This window comes from Schistocerca americana, chromosome 6 (genome assembly GCF_021461395.2).
Source record: "Schistocerca americana isolate TAMUIC-IGC-003095 chromosome 6, iqSchAmer2.1, whole genome shotgun sequence".
Classification (NCBI taxonomy): Eukaryota; Metazoa; Arthropoda; class Insecta; order Orthoptera; family Acrididae; genus Schistocerca; species Schistocerca americana.
In genome coordinates, this window is record NC_060124.1 from 187,895,161 (window position 1) to 187,913,111 (window position 17,951).

Sequence of the window (17,951 nt, forward strand, 5' to 3'; positions counted from 1 at the left end):
CTCGACGTCGCGCCCGGCGCCGAAGGGCTCGCCAGGAGCGCCGCCGCCACAGGTGTGTGTGTGTGTGTGTGTGTGTGTGTGTGTGTGTGTGTGTTAGGCGATTACATTCGACGAAACCGTCGGATCTGACAGCAGCTTTCGTCGTAACCCAGTGGAAGTTTACTCAGGTTATTAAGCTGATATTATACATACACTACTGGCCATTAAAATTGCTACATCAAGAAGAAATGCAGATGATAAACGGGTATTCATTGGACAAATATATTATATTAGAGCTGACATGTGATTAGATTTTCACGCAATTTGGGTGCATAGATCCTGAGAAATCAGTACCCAGAACAACCACCTCTGGCCGTAATAACGGCCTTAATACGCCTGGGCACTGAGTCAAACAGAGCTTGGATGGCGTGTACAGGTACAGCTGCCCACGCAGCTTCAACATGACACCACAGTTCATAGAGAGTAGTGACTGGTGTATTGTGACGAGCCAGTTGCTCGGGCACCACTGACCATACTTTCCCATTGGTGAGAGATCTGGAGAATGTGCTGACCAGGGCAGCAGTCTAACATTTTCTGTATCGAGAAAGGCCCATACGGGACCTGCAACATGCGATCGTGCATTATCCTGCTGAAATGTAGGGTTTCGCAGGGATCGAATGAAGTGTAGAGCCAGTCCGGAACCGCGGGACTGCTACGCTCGCAGGTTCGAATCCTGCCTCGGGCGTGGATGTGTGTGCTGTCCTTAGGTTAGTTAGGTTTAACTAGTTCTAAGTTCTAGGGGACTGATGACCACAGATGTTAAGTCCCATAGTGCTCAGAGCCATTTGAACCAATTTTTTGAAGTGTAGAGTCACGGGTCGTAACACATCTAAAATGTAACGTCCACTGTTCAAAGTGCCGTCAATGCGAACAAGAGGTGGCTGAGACGTGTAACCAATGGCAGCCTATACCATCACGCCGGGTGATACGCCAGTATGGCGATGACGAATACACGCTTCTAATGAGCGTTCACCGCGATGTCGCCAAACACGGATTCCACCTTCATGATGCTGTAAACAGAACCTGTATTCATCCGAAAAAATGGCGTTTTGCCATTCGTGCACCCAGGATCGTCCATGAGTACACCATCGCAGCTGCTTTTAATCCGAAAAAAATCGCCTTTCCTTGGGACGGTCAACGTTGCAACTGTTCCCCTCGGATAGGTAAGGTGAACAAAATGTCGTCCATGACAGTTAACTACCAGATGAATGCATTAAATTTAGTATAGAGCTTAGTTTCTCCGTAATTAAACGAGTGAGTAGTGAACGGTATGGCTTCAGTCAGCTTCTCCAACCGTCTTCAAACTTTGTGTGTATGCTCGTTTCTCTTTTATCTCCGATGTCGGGCAGTTTGTTGGGTTACAAGTGCCTCACTCCTCAATACCTCCGAGAGATAAGTTTTCTGATGACACATACTCGTGGACAGTGAGTTTTGGCATTAACATTTATTTATAAGTAACTATTTAACCGCGGATAACATCGCGGTACGCCGCTAGTAAAAGATAATTAATCTAGCCGCTTCTTAAATAATCTGTATAATAATAGACTACTAGCCATTAAAATTGCTACATCGCGAAATTTAACCAACAGAAAGAAGATGCTGTGATATGCAAATGATTAGTTTTTCAGAGCATTCACACAAGGTTGGCGCAGGTGGCGACACCTACAACGTGCTGACACGAGGAAAGTTTCCAACCGATTTCTCACACACAAACAGCAGTTGACCGGCGTTGCCTGGTGAAACGTTGTTGTGATGCCTCGTGCAAGGAGGAGAAATGCGTCCCATCACGATTCCGACTTTGATAAAGGTCGGATTGTAGACTGTCGCGATTGCGGTTTATTGTATCGCGACATTGCTGCTCGCGTTGTTCGAGATCCAGTGACTGTTAGCAGAATATGGAATCGGTGGGTTCAGGAGGGTAATACGGGACGCCGTGCTGGATCCCTACGGCCTCGTGTCACTAGCAGTCGAGATGACGGGCATCTTATCCGCGTGGCTGTAACGGATCGTGCAGCCACGTCTCGATCCCTGAGTCAACAGATGGGGACGTTTGCAAGACAACAACCATCTGCACTAACAGTTAGACGACGTTTGCAGCAGCAGGGACTATCAGCTCGCAGACCATGGCTGCGGTTACCCTTGACGCTCCATCACAGACAGGAGCGCCGGCAAGAGTGGCCGAGCGGTCCTAGGCGCTACAGTCTGGAACCGCGCGACCGTTGCGGTCGCAGGTTCGAATCCTGCCTTGGGCATGGATGTGTGTGATGTCCTTAGGTTAGTTTGGTTTAAGTAGTTCTAAGTTCTAGGGGACTGATGACCTCAAAAGTTAAGCCCCATAGTGCTCAGAGCCATTTTTGAACAGACAGGAGCGCTTGCGATGGTGCACTCAGCGACGAACCTGGATGCACGAATGGCAAAACGTTATTTTTTCGGATGAATCCAGGTTCTGTTAACAGCATCATGATGGTCGCAGCCATGTTTGACGACATCGTGGAGAACGCACACTGGAAGCGTGTATTCGTCATCGCCATACTGGCGTATCACCCGGCGTGATGGTATGGGGCCACATTAGTTACACGTCTTGGTCACCTCTTGTTCGCACTGACGTCACGTTGAACAGTGGTCGTTACATTTCAGGTGTGTTACGACCGGTGGCTCTACCATTCATTCGATCCCTGTGAAACCCTACATTTCAGCAGGATAATGCACGACCGCATGTTGCAGGTCCTCTACGGGCCTTTCTGGATACAGAAAATGTTTGACTGCTGCCCTGGCCAGCACATTCTCCAGATCTCTCACCAACTGTAAACGTCTGGTCAATGGTGGCCGAGCAACTGGCTCGTCACAATACGCCAGTCACTACTCTTGAGGAACTGTGGTATCGTGTTGAAGCTGCATGGGTAGCTGTACCTGTACACGCCATCCAAGCTCTGTTTGACTCAATGCCCAGGCGTATCCTCCAGGCCATCGTACTTGGCCGGAGACATCGTTTTCTAGGAATCTTTACTTGCTTAGTGATTGTCATAGTGGTGGACCGATCGGAACTCACTTTCCGAATAGCCCTTGTATTTGTTAAACAAGATTACCTGCTTCGCGCTGGATGGTTTTCGTACATATCTCACTGCATATGTAGCGAGCGTTCTGATGTCTAGCCACAGCGCCTCACTTCACCGTCCAATGGCTACGCCACGTGGTTTCCCGGTTCGTAGCCTACGTGGGAACTGAAATGTCACACCCAAACGTGTGCATTCTGCAGTATCGCTAGACTCACTGAATTCTACATAGCATCTGTAGACGCGACACAAAATTTTAAAACTGAAAAATAAGGAAGTGAAATGCGGCTTATTAGGAGCAACTTACAGTCTTGAGCGAAACTGAGAGTCTAACCCATCCCAGAGGTGTTTATTTGGGTTCAATTCGTGACTCTGTGCAGGTCACTCCATTTCAGTAATCTTATTGTCCACAAACCGTGTTTCACAATTCCTGCCTTATGACAGGGCACATTGCCAAGCTGATAATCACCATCCCTGTTCTTCCTCTACAGTACTCAGTACACAGTGCTGTCAAATGTGTTCATATCCTTCCGCATTTAGTGTTTTCTTAAGCGGAAAGAGGGGACCACAACCTAACCATGAGAAACTTCCCTACACCGTAACACCACCTCTTCTGTTCTTCACTGTTGGCACTATACATTACGGCAGGAAAATTTCTGCAGGCTCTTGCCAAACCCAAGCCCCCATCGGATTGCCACCGGGTATAACGTGATTCATCGTTCCAGGCCACTCATTTCCAGTCATCCACGGTCCAGTGGACTTTTCCTTTGTATAAAATTTGTTGCATCTCATTTCTTATTGATGATATTCTTAGCATAATTTGGAACAAGTTTCTGTTGCAAGCATTTCCTGTTAAATAGTATTTTAGTATTTAATTTCGTGATTGCAGTTCTAATTTTCCTAAAAATCTTTAAATGTCCGACTAACTGACTTGGTAGATTACATAGATTTTTGGACAACATGGTTGTGGAGATGAAGCAGCGAGTAGTATGATTAATCAATTAATCAAAAACATTCTTAATCGCATTTATTATTATTATACCGCCAACCTGACGTAGGGGTCATCTTCTGGGCGCTTACACTGTGAAATTATAGATATCCGTCAGAAAGACTCCATTATACAGCAGCTAAAATTACATAAGTTTAAAATATGTTACCCATTGGTCGACTGCTGGTGGTGTCACTCCTGTCTACATAACGGCGGGAAACTATACGAGACTAACCCTTCGTATGGGCTTAAATAGCGTGCTGAGATCACGTGAATAGACGGTAACACCCCCAGCGGCGATCAATGGCATTTAATACAGTTTCTTATATGTAATTACTAGTCACCTTGGTTTAACATAAATTTAAGTGACAGTAAATAACAGAAAACGGAACCATTCCATTTAAAAAGAGCTACAATTATAGTGTTAATTATAAACTAATAACAAATGTTCCGTAGTCAACTCGTAAAATTCGTAAAAGTATATCACATTATGTGCCATAATATAAAGTAAAACAAATTGTGACAGACAAAAACTGGTGTCGTTTTGTATTATAATATATCTATTCGTACATTTATGTAGAAAACATTTGACTCAATTTACTAAAACGGCTAATATGAAAGGACTACAAAGCCCTCTACTCCTTGTGGTGAGGACGCCGTTGCCATGGATTACAAAGCGTATATCAGGTGCCCTCTAGACTGTGTAGCGAGGACGCCGTCGTCATGGTAGCAGCTGGTGTGTTCGTGTGGTGTTATCTTTGCCCTGGCCACGGCGCCCGTTGCCGTTGTAGTGGTATGTTATGGCTCTTCATCCAAAGAGAAGTTGTCACTTATTTGAGGTTATGGAAATATCGAATATGTTGTCTAGAAATCTTAGCCCTGGTTGTCAATTCACGTTTCCACTTCACACATTCGACGTTGGCACCTTTAGAATTATCATGACGTTCCTGATGGATTCGTTACACCTTTTATGTTAGCGATGCTGTCTCTCGTGACACTGGCATCACACAGGGTTCTGTGAATACTTTTGATCAGTTAATTTATAGTGTTTGTATCACTATGACCCAGTCTCTTAGCACTCTTCACAAAACGAAAAATAAATTACTACAAAGTACATTAATCGGAAAAACAAATCGTGGGGCCAGCTGCGCACACTCTTTGAATAATAACGTCGTTAATACGGTTTTATTACTTAACGAATTCGTATTATAACATTCATAGCGTAAAAGACATATACATAAATTTCCAATACAGCTGCCTGTAGCTTAGGCACCTATACGTGAAGTAATACATTCCTGTTTCCACAAAATTTCATCGTATTATTGATTGATAGGCAGTATTTGTAGCGCACGTGTTTAGCAATTTTTGGTGTTTTATCCATTCCAAGAAGGCAAAATATTTCCAGGTCCGTATACACACATCAAAAGAAGTTTTGCATTACCTCTGTTCCGAGAGTTCCGGAACCTGTACAGAAAATAGGAATAGAGATCAACATGAACATCATTTCTGCCCTTTTTATTGCCCAAGGAAACCACACATTGCATGTTGTACCACAATACAGCGGGACCTTAAGAAATGGTGGTCCAGACTGCTGTACACACCGGTAACTCTAACAACTAGTAGCATACTAACCACAAGTTCGTCAAGGCACCGTTGGTCCAGATTGTCGCACTCCTCAACGGCGATTCGGTGTAGATCCCTCAGAGAGGCTGGGGGCTCACGTCGTCCATAAGCAGCCCTTTCCAATCTACGCCAGGCATGTTCGATACGGTTCACGTCTGCAGAACATGTTGGCCCCTCTAGTCGAGCGATGTCTTGAAATTTGGGGAGGACGTTGATATTGCACTATAGGCATCGTTTAAGAAGGGATTTCTCGAAATTCCACCGCCAACGGTACTAAATATTGGATGAAAGATTTTGTTGAAATATGTCACTATTATGGTAATTTTGAAGCTAGACCTACAAAAATTGTTACTTGGTTTCTCGGTCAGAAATAAAGAATACGTGTTTCAGCATTTTTGGAATTTTAACCTCTATGGTGGTGAAATAGTAGATGAAAGTTTTGTTTTCTAAAGTAAATCATTATTATATAGGTTTGTTTATAAATAAATAAATCTTCTGCTACCAGTCACGATTTTCTTTATTTTACTATTTGCACGACGCGTTTCGAGAAATAATTCCCATTTTCAAGTGCGTTTTTATGATGTGTGTTAAGCCATTTCTTTTGATGTTGTCAGTGTGTGTGAGTCTGCTTCATTTTGTTGACTTTTACTGTAATACATAAGAAACGCGATTTTTAGTTGGGTGTCAATATTTTCTGTGAGGTTAGTGGCTAAAGTTTGAGAACAATTTGTACTTACAATTTTCTAATGGTCCATTTGTGTAGAGAGTCACACACACTTAACATCACACACAACTTGTACATTTTATACATCGAAAATATCTGATATAAACAAAACAGTTACAAAGATCTTCTTATAGGTAGTTCACAGAGATAACATTATAGGTCTTCCACAGATTATGATATGCTTTTGTACAGAGGTTAATTTATCTTTACAATTTGGGTCGTGAATTACTTATACTGATTTTACATTTGTGCTTATTTCTATGTTTTACTATTTTTATTTAAGTATATTATCAAAACATCTGAAGAAATTCACTGATTCATTTTCAAGTTTTTCATTTAATATTTTATCTTCATATTTTCTATAATGTGAATATATCTCCAGTTCTTCAAGCAAATCCATTTTATGTCCTTTATCTAGTCGGTGGAGTACTTTGACATTTTGCTCTATTTTTCCAAATGGGTGTCCTGTATTATGTATGTGTGTTGCTATTGCTGATGTAGCGTGTTTGTTGTGGGTGTATGCTCTAATGTGCTCTGTGTACCTGGTGTTGATATTTCGGCCTGTTTGTCCTATGTAGAACTTGGAGCATTCCTGGCATGTTACCTTGTATATTCCAGAGTCTGAATATGGATCATGATTACACTTTATATTATGTATTAGTTTTTGGTGTAGTTTATTGGATGTAGAAAACCCAATTTTTACTCTGTGATTTTTGAAAATATTTGCAATCTTCTGTGATACATTGTCTATGTATGGAATGCTAGATATATATTTGTTTTTCTCTTTTTCTTCTGTGGTGCAGTTTGTAACTGGGTTTCTCTTCATTTTGTCTAAGATTGTGTCAACCATGGAAGCATTGTAACCATTGGCAACTGCAATCTTCTTCACTGTGTTTATTTCTTGTTGCATATTTTCTTGGTTCAATGGTATTTTTGTTGCCCTATGCAGCATTGACCTGTAAGCTGCCTGTTTATGAATATTTGGGTGACATGAGGTTGCAGGGATTGTGGTGTCAGTCATTGTGTTTTTCCTATAAATTTTGAATGTGCATGTGTTGTTGTGTCTTGTAATATTTAGGTCCAGAAAGTTGATACTTTTATTTTGCTCATGTTCCACTGTAAATTTGCTTTTCTCATTTAGATTATTGAAATGATTAAGAATGTCTGTGATGTCTTTGGTATCTCCTTTCACTAACAGTAGTGTGTCATCTACATATCTCCTATAAAATTCTATTTTCTTTAGGCAGGGTTCTTGGCTGTCAAATAATTTTTGTTCTAAGTGATTTAAGTACATGTCAGCTATGGTACCGGATATACATGATCCCATTGCTAGGCCATCTGGTTGCTTATAAATGTTGTCATTAAAGGTAAAGTAGTTGTAACTTAGGGTTAGCTGAAGGAGTTCCATAAATTCTACAATCTCTGTGTATGAAAGTTTCTTGTGTTGCATAAGGTTCTTTTGTATTACTGTTAGAGCTTCTTGTATGGGTATGTTTGAATAAAGGTTGGTGATGTCAAGTGATATAAACTGTGCATCTTGGGGGAGCTTTCTGGTTCTTAGTTCTTTGGCTAGAATCATGCTGTTTTTTATGGCATATGTTGTTTCATATGTATAATTTTTCACCAGTATGTTATTCAGTTTTTGAGACAGTTTGTATGCTGGGCTGTTTATAGAGTTGACCACAGGACGTATCGGGTATCCATTTTTGTGTATTTTTGGTTGTGCTCTTAGGCGTGGTGCTTTTGGATTCATACATGTAAGGTATTTCTTTTCATTTTCTGTCAACAGGAAATGTGTGTTCTTTAATTGTTCCTTAATTTTACTTTGGAATTGTTTGGTTGGGTCTTTTTCAATGTGCTGAATGTTATTAGCAGCAAAAAATTCGTTTGTTTTGTCTATGTATTCTTTTTCTTTCATCACAACTAATGTATTACTTTTGTCTGACTTTACAACTATGGATTGGTTGTTTTTCAGTTTATTGTTTATAGATTTTAAAGTTTTTGTATCATTTATTGTATATTTAGATCTAAACTTATCTTTATTAATTTCTTTCTCAAGAAGCTTGCTTACTTTGTGTCCTATTGCTGCTTTTGTATTTGAATTTAATTTTGCAGCATCTGCTGCACTTTTAGTTGCAGCTATAACCTGTTTCAGTGTATGGTTGTTGAGGTTAGGTTCTACGTTGTATTTTAGTCCTTTTTGGAGTAGATCGTTTTCTCTTTGGTTGAACTTTATGTCAGTGTTGTTTACCACTCTACTGTAAAATGTGTGTTTGTTTTTGTCAGTTATCTCAAGGTTGGGTCTCTTGTCTTGTTTGGATGTCAAGGTCTGTAGAACCTCAACAACCATACACTGAAACAGGTTATAGCTGCAACTAAAAGTGCAGCAGATGCTGCAAAATTAAATTCAAATACAAAAGCAGCAATAGGACACAAAGTAAGCAAGCTTCTTGAGAAAGAAATTAATAAAGATAAGTTTAGATCTAAATATACAATAAATGATACAAAAACTTTAAAATCTATAAACAATAAACTGAAAAACAACCAATCCATAGTTGTAAAGTCAGACAAAAGTAATACATTAGTTGTGATGAAAGAAAAAGAATACATAGACAAAACAAATGAATTTTTTGCTGCTAATAACATTCAGCACATTGAAAAAGACCCAACCAAACAATTCCAAAGTAAAATTAAGGAACAATTAAAGAACACACATTTCCTGTTGACAGAAAATGAAAAGAAATACCTTACATGTATGAATCCAAAAGCACCACGCCTAAGAGCACAACCAAAAATACACAAAAATGGATACCCGATACGTCCTGTGGTCAACTCTATAAACAGCCCAGCATACAAACTGTCTCAAAAACTGAATAACATACTGGTGAAAAATTATACATATGAAACAACATATGCCATAAAAAACAGCATGATTCTAGCCAAAGAACTAAGAACCAGAAAGCTCCCCCAAGATGCACAGTTTATATCACTTGACATCACCAACCTTTATTCAAACATACCCATACAAGAAGCTCTAACAGTAATACAAAAGAACCTTATGCAACACAAGAAACTTTCATACACAGAGATTGTAGAATTTATGGAACTCCTTCAGCTAACCCTAAGTTACAACTACTTTACCTTTAATGACAACATTTATAAGCAACCAGATGGCCTAGCAATGGGATCATGTATATCCGGTACCATAGCTGACATATACTTAAATCACTTAGAACAAAAATTATTTGACAGCCAAGAACCCTGCCTAAAGAAAATAGAATTTTATAGGAGATATGTAGATGACACACTACTGTTAGTGAAAGGAGATACCAAAGACATCACAGACATTCTTAATCATTTCAATAATCTAAATGAGAAAAGCAAATTTACAGTGGAACATGAGCAAAATAAAAGTATCAACTTTCTGGACCTAAATATTACAAGACACAACAAAACATGCACATTCAAAATTTATAGGAAAAACACAATGACTGACACCACAATCCCTGCAACCTCATGTCACCCAAATATTCATAAACAGGCAGCTTACAGGTCAATGCTGCATAGGGCAACAAAAATACCATTGAACCAAGAAAATATGCAACAAGAAATAAACACAGTGAAGAAGATTGCAGTTGCCAATGGTTACAATGCTTCCATGGTTGACACAATCTTAGACAAAATGAAGAGAAACCCAGTTACAAACTGCACCACAGAAGAAAAAGAGAAAAACAAATATATATCTAGCATTCCATACATAGGCAATGTATCACAGAAGATTGCAAATATTTTCAAAAATCACAGAGTAAAAATTGGGTTTTCTACATCCAATAAACTACACCAAAAACTAATACATAATATAAAGTGTAATCATGATCCATATTCAGACTCTGGAATATACAAGGTAACATGCCAGGAATGCTCCAAGTTCTACATAGGACAAACAGGCCGAAATATCAACACCAGGTACACAGAGCACATTAGAGCATACACCCACAACAAACACGCTACATCAGCAATAGCAACACACATACATAATACAGGACACCCATTTGGAAAAATAGAGCAAAATGTCAAAGTACTCCACCGACTAGATAAAGGACATAAAATGGATTTGCTTGAAGAACTGGAGATATATTCACATTATAGAAAATATGAAGATAAAATATTAAATGAAAAACTTGAAAATGAATCAGTGAATTTCTTCAGATGTTTTGATAATATACTTAAATAAAAATAGTAAAACATAGAAATAAGCACAAATGTAAAATCAGTATAAGTAATTCACGACCCAAATTGTAAAGATAAATTTACCTCTGTACAAAAGCATATCATAATCTGTGGAAGACCTATAATGTTATCTCTGTGAACTACCTATAAGAAGATCTTTGTAACTGTTTTGTTTATATCAGATATTTTCGATGTATAAAATGTACAAGTTGTGTGTGATGTTAAGTGTGTGTGACTCTCTACACAAATGGACCATTAGAAAATTGTAAGTACAAATTGTTCTCAAACTTTAGCCACTAACCTCACAGAAAATATTGACACCCAACTAAAAATCGCGTTTCTTATGTATTACAGTAAAAGTCAACAAAATGAAGCAGACTCACACACACTGACAACATCAAAAGAAATGGCTTAACACACATCATAAAAACGCACTTGAAAATGGGAATTATTTCTCGAAACGCGTCGTGCAAATAGTAAAATAAAGAAAATCGTGACTGGTAGCAGAAGATTTATTTATTTATAAACAAACCTATTGTATCTACAGTCGCAGGCTTTCAAAAACCATTTATAATGGATCAAATCAGATAAATCATTATTAGAAAACTACTGAAGCATTTTGAAGGCTACGAGTATGAAAATTTGTATTTGCCTTCTCTGTTAAGAATAAAAATAAAAAAAACTGTATGTTTCACTGTCTCTGGAAATTCAACCCTAAGTTGGTGAAACAGCGAATGACAGTTTTTAACAAAATATTTCGTTGTATTAAGAAAATTTTGAAGCTAAATCTAGAAGAATTTGTATTTGCCTTCTCTGTTAAGAATAAAAATAAAAAAAAAAAACCGTATGTTTCACTGTTTCTGGAAATTCAACCCTAAGTTGGTGAAACAGCGAATGACAGTTTTTAACAAAATATTTCGTTGTATTAAGAACATTTTGAAGCTAAATCTAGAAGAATCAACATTTCACTTTGCGGTTTAATACGAAGAAATATGTATTAGGGGCCTAAAGTTTCTAAGGAAATATCACCACAAGAACACAAAAGGTATAATTAGTAAAAACCTTGTACTCTAGCTACCTGAATCACATTTTTGTCCGAAGTCCTTTCCGAAAGGACCATGCATCTATGGCCTGAACTAGCGTGAAAAGTTTATAAGGTGTTGCAATTTGTGAACAACATTAAAGTTCGGTTAAAGGTTCAAATGGCTCTGAGCACTATGCGACTTAACTTCTGAGGTCATCAGTCACCTAGAACTTTGAACTAATTAAACCTAACTAACCTAAGGACATCACACACATCCATGTCCGAGGCAGGATTCGAACCTGCGACCGTAGCGGTCACGTGGTTCCAGACTGAAGCGCCTAGAACCGCACGGCCACACTGGCCGGCTCGGTTAAAGTAAAACAGAATAAAATCTATGCTGAGTGTACAGTCTACAGACTACGGGAGACAGGTAGAGGGTGCAAAGTTAGTTAGTTGTGTTGGCTGACTTCCTTAGACTATGCACAAAACTTTCAATTTGTCTCATATCCTTATCTAAAAGAATCAGTCGGGCTATGCTGTGTTCTTAGTAGAGACATCCTCTTTGTAGAAATTGCTTAAACCAACAACCACTCCTGATTTTACCGTCCTTCAACCATTTTGTATACATGGTCACGAGAGCCGAACAGCTTCATCTTTTCCAAGGTGGTCGATACCAGGTGTCGGGGCGATAGCAATCTGCCCCTTGTCAAAGTTGCTTATGTAGATTTCCACATTTTTGGCCCGCGTCGTTGTCAGAATGACGCCATGGTGTGATAATAATGATGGTGATCGGTTCGTGGGACGCTTAACTGCTTGGTTATCAGCGCCTGTACCAAGTCCCAATGTGTTCACTGCCCAGTCTCGCCACTTTTCAGAATGATGATGAAGACAACGTAAACACCCAATCTGCGAGTGCAGGAAATCCCCGACCGGCCGGGAATCGAACCCGGGATCCCGTGATCTAGAAACGATGAGTATTGGTTTGTAATTAGAGAACTAGTAAATGCAGAATGTATCAGTCAGAACAACTGAATAGACTGCCCATTGGCCTCGATAGTGGTCAACGCGACGGAATGCCATGCTAAGGGCCCTGGGTTCGATTCCCGGCTGGGTCGCAGAATTTTCTCCGCTCAGGGACAGGGTGTTGTGTTGTCTTCATCATCATCTCATCCCCATCGACGCGCAGGTCGCCGAAGTGGCGTTAAATCGAAAGACTTGCACCGGGCGACCGGTATACCCGTCTGGAGGCCTTAGCCACACGACATTTCATTTCATTAGACATTTCCTGAGTAGCAAGCCCATCAGAGACATTTCAGTCCTTCTATGCCGTCCCACATCTACTGTTGATGATATTGTGAAGTGGAAAGGCGAGAAAACAAAATCAGGACCAGGCACACCTCATATACTAGAAGACAGGGACCGTCGAGCATTGCGGAGGATGATCGTAAAAAAATCAAGTAAAATCAGTGGATGGAATCACTCGTAATTTTCTGAGAACTGCTAGAAGTCCACCTAGAGCAATGACTGTGAGTATGAAGTTAAAGGTGTAGGGTAATCGGTCGAGTAGCTGCTAATAAGCAGCAAATTTCTGTTGTCAGTTCTGAGCGACGCTTGATCTTGTGTAAAGAGCGACTCCAGTGGACAATGGATTTCTGGAAAGGAGTCATATAGAGTTATGAATCACACTGTACCCCGTGGCAATCCGGTGAAAGGGTTTGCGTTTGGAGAATTCCTGGAGAACCTTACCTGTCATCATATGTAGTGCCAGTAGTGATGTACTGATTAGCTGGTGTTAGACATTGAGCTCTTTATCGTGGTTAGGCTGTGGTGCCATCATAGCGCTTAAGAAAACGATAAATGCAGAACGATATGACGCTATTTTACAGCACTGTGTGCTGCATACAGTAGACCAACAGTTCAGAGGCGTTGATTGTATCAGTATGACGATCCTCCGTATCATAAAGCAGGAACTATGAGGCCATGGTTTCTAGATAGTAACACTTCTGAAAACAAATGACCTAGTCAGGCATCGGCCGAGACCCAATGTAATGCCTTTGGGATGAGTCATAAAGTAGATTTAGCTCCAAACCCCAGTGTTCAACATCACTATCTTGTTTTGCTTTGGTATGGAGCCACAGTCACATAAAACTTTTTGAAAGATATAACTGCCATTTGAGTGTACAACAGATTTTGTTCCACAACCTAGATTTCAGTCATTTTCAAGTTTTACAAGTATTAAAAATCATTAGACTTGGGTTCTACTCAAGTCTAATGATTTTTGTTACTTGTAAGACTTGAAAATAACGTAAAGCTGAAATCCAGACTGTGGAATAAAATCCACGTGCTGACATGAGGAAAGTTTCCAACCGATCTCTCATACACAAACTGCAGTTGACCGGCGTTGCCTGGTGAAACGTTGTTGTGATGCCTCGTATAAGGAAAATAAATGCGTACCATCACGTTTACGACTTTGACAAAGGTCGGATTGCAGCCTATAGCGATTGCGGTTTATCGTATCGCAACATTGCTGCTCACGTTGGTCGAGATCCAATGACTGTTACCAGAATATGGAAGCGGTGGGTTCAGGAGGGTAATATGGAACGCCGTGCTGGATCCCAACAGCTTCGTATCACTAGCAGTCGAGATGACAGGCATCTTATCCGCATGGCTGTAACGGATCGGGCAGCCCACTGACTACAGATGGGGACGTTTGCAAGACAACAACCATCTGCACGAACAGTCTGACGACGTTTGCAGCAGCGTGGACTATCAGCTCGGAGACCATGGCTGCGGTTACCCTTGACGCTACATCACGGAGAGGAGCGCCTGCGATGGTGTACTCAACGACGAACCTGGGTGCAGGAATGGCAAAACGCCATTTTTTCGGATGAATCCAGGTTCTGTTTACAGCATGATGATGGTCGCATCCGTGTTTGGCGACATCGCGGTGAACGCACATTGGAAGCGTTTATTCGTCATCGCCACACTGGCGTACCACCCGGCGTGGTGGTATGGGGTGTCATTGGTTACACGTCTCGGTCACCTCTTGTTCACATTGACGGCACTTTGAACGGTGGACGTTACATTTCAGATGTGTTGCGACCCGTGGCTCTACCCTTTCAGCAGGATAATGCACGACCGCATGTTGAAGGTCCTCTACGTGCCTTTCTGGATACAGAAAAAGTTCGACTGCTGCCCTGACCCGCACGTTCTCAAGATCTCTCACGAACTGAAAACATCTGGTCAATGGTGGCCGAGCAACTGGCTCGTCACAATACGCCAGTCACTACTCTTGATGAACTGTGGTGTCGTGTTGAAGCTGCATGGGCAGCTGTACCTGTACACGCGATCCAAGCTCTGTTTGACTCAATGGCGAGGTGTATCAATGCCGTTATGGGTACTGATTTCTCAGGATGTATGCACCCAAATTGCGTGAAAATGTAATCAGATGTCAGGTCTAGAATAATATATTTGTCCAATAAATACCCATTTATCATCTGCATTTCTTCTTGGTGCAGCAATTTGAATGGCCAGTTGTGTATTAATGGTCTAAATGTTATTTTTATCATTTTTAGGACTTCTGAAGAAGGCTATATCATTACAGTTGAAACCATGGTCAACATTTAGTATTAATATAATTAGTGCAACTGTGGGCTGTTTTTCATTCGAAACAATCTTGTAGATCTGACGCCCAAATCCCGGCACTTATTGTTGAAATTATGTGAGATTGTGCTGTAAAATAAACCATTTTAAAAAGAAAATATTTAAACTGCCACTGACGTCTCCATCCCTACCGAAATTTCGGCCCCTCCGTAGTAGTTGTCAGGCTTCGTATGAGCGGCAAGCAAGAACACATCACTTATGAATTTGTCTATCTGTCTTGAGCAGCGTATTGATAGAGTGGAGTCGAAATGTCGGCCCCTCCGTAGTAGTTGTCAGGCTTCGTATGAGCGGCAAGCAAGAACACATCACTTATGAATTTGTCTATCTGTCTTGAGCAGCGTATTGATAGAGTGCAGTCTCGTTCGTCACCATGATCTCAGCGATCTGTCTTCCTCAGAATGGTGTTCTGTTTCAGCTCAGCGAAACTCCTATGCTGTCATCCCCCGTCTCCTGACACCGGTAGCCTTCGTCGCGATTTCTCGCCTGCGGGCGGCCTGTGAGAGGTAGTTGGCGTCAGCTGCACGACCTGGGACGCTGCACTGCCATCAAAAAGCCCATCACTTCACCGAAGAACAGAAGAGTACTACGCGAACCTCGAAGCAGCTCGATAGCCTGTCACTCGAAGTTAATCTGTATACTGCACACCTTTCATCGATAAGCGAAGAAATTAACTCAGCAATGACACTGAATAAAGTTCCTTAAGCGAGCAGTGAATAAATACCTCGAATTATTTTCTTAAATTAAGGGTCCACAACCACATTGTACTGATTGAAAGAAGTCAGTTTCCTGCAGAAGGTAGCTGTTTCATTTGAAACACACTCGTTATTTCGTTGGCGGCTAGCAAATCGCTCTCTCTTGGACATTATGTAGCAGCATCACACGAAATCAACATTCAACGACCCGCGCAGCAGAGTGGAATAGACTGCTATGCAATGGTGTTACCTGGCAGTGGCGTAATATCTTAGAATCACAGATGTGAGTTTCTACATCCGCCCACAGCACATTAAAGTAAGTCGGTATATGTCTTGAAATGAAAACGCACAAGACGAAGTCTACGCCTTAAAATCGCTACTTGACGGGGAATTTTTGTTGTTGCCGTTGTTGGGATCTCCAGTCCGAAGACTGCTTTGATGCAGTTCTCCATGCTCTTCTATCCTGTGCAAGCCTTTCACCTCGGAGTAACCACTGCAATAACCACTGCAACTAACAGCCTTCTGAATGTGTTCACTGTGTTCATCTCTTTATCTCCCTCTACGACTTATACCACCCCACAGTTCCCTCCAGTACTAACCTGGTGATCCGTCGACGTCTCAGAATGTGTCCTACCAGTTGTTCCCTTCTAGTCAGGTTGCGCCAATAATTTCATTTCTCCCCACTTATGCTCAGTACCTCCTCATTAGTTACATGATCTACCATATTCAGCATTCTTCTGTTACACCACATCTCATAAACTTCTATTCTCTCCTTGTCTAAACTGGTTCTCGTCCATGTTTCACTTCCATACAAAGCTACACTCCATATAATATGCTTTCAGAAATGACTTCCTAGCATTAAATCTATATTCGATGTTAACAGATTCCTCTTCTACAGAAACGCTTTCCTTTTCATTGCCAGTCCACATTTTAATAATGTATGCTTCGGTCATCATCAGTTACTTTGCTACCCAAATAAAAAAAAAAAAAACCTCAGCTGCTACTTTAAGTTTCTCGTTTCCTAATATAATTATCTCAGCATCACGTGCTTTAATTCGACCACGTTCCATTATCCTTCTTTTGCTTTCGTTGATGTTCATCTTCTTTCCCAGATTTCCATAAAGGTTCCTTCTAATCTTTGCGTCGCATTTGCCGCGAGTCATCAGTATTTTTATTCGAATGATGTGATGAATCATGATATTAAGCTATTGGACGGGCCTAGGGGATTGAATTGCGAGTTAGTCTGTTCCATACTCGTGTGTGGATAATAACATAACCGAAAATTGAAGTAAATAATGTTATTTTTATACTGTGTTAGTTAATGGTGTCCAAGAGGGCGACGATAGCTAATTGCTAATGAGATAAGGGGATGACACACTGTTGGTGGTCATCTGTCTGTCGAATGGGAACCTTAAGATCAGCCGTCCCCAAGGCGCTGTTCTGGAGGAGTAGGCTAAGTCTCGGCATCAGATTTCAAGGCACAGGTGCCATTAATATCAGTTGGAGGAAGGCAGTGGTAACGAATTTTACTGAGACGTTAGCTAGGGCGACAGTGCAGGATTCACGTATCTACACCAAGCGCCTGAGTTTCGACCCGACTTCAGCTTATTTTCTGTGTCTGTTGCTTTCTTGTCTACAAGTGCTGCTGGCACACGTGAAGGTGGCAGAGTGACTCTACACTCCAGTGCAAAACAGCTTGTCAATTATTTGCAACATGCATTTGGCGTTTTACACAGTATGAACCTGTCTGTTTTGATCCAATGAAATAAAGTACTTGCGTGAAGCGAATAAAGCCTCAAGCAGGAAAATGACTTCTTTCAGGAAATACCTCTTTGAATTATTAACGTAACTTTCTTTGATAAAGTTGATTTACATGTAGTAACTAGTAATCGCAATGTAGTTTTACACTAATGTG

The 17,951-nt window shown here is 40.8% G+C and overlaps 1 long non-coding RNA gene across 1 annotated transcript; it reads left to right on the plus strand.

Annotated features, from left to right (window-relative positions):
• The first annotated feature begins 2 nt into the window (after positions 1-2).
• Positions 3-16,064, plus strand: LOC124619943. Its single transcript, XR_006980169.1, has 2 exons — positions 3-52; positions 15,760-16,064. It is a non-coding gene; the product is annotated as an uncharacterized LOC124619943 (long non-coding RNA).
• Positions 16,065-17,951: the final 1,887 nt, after the last annotated feature.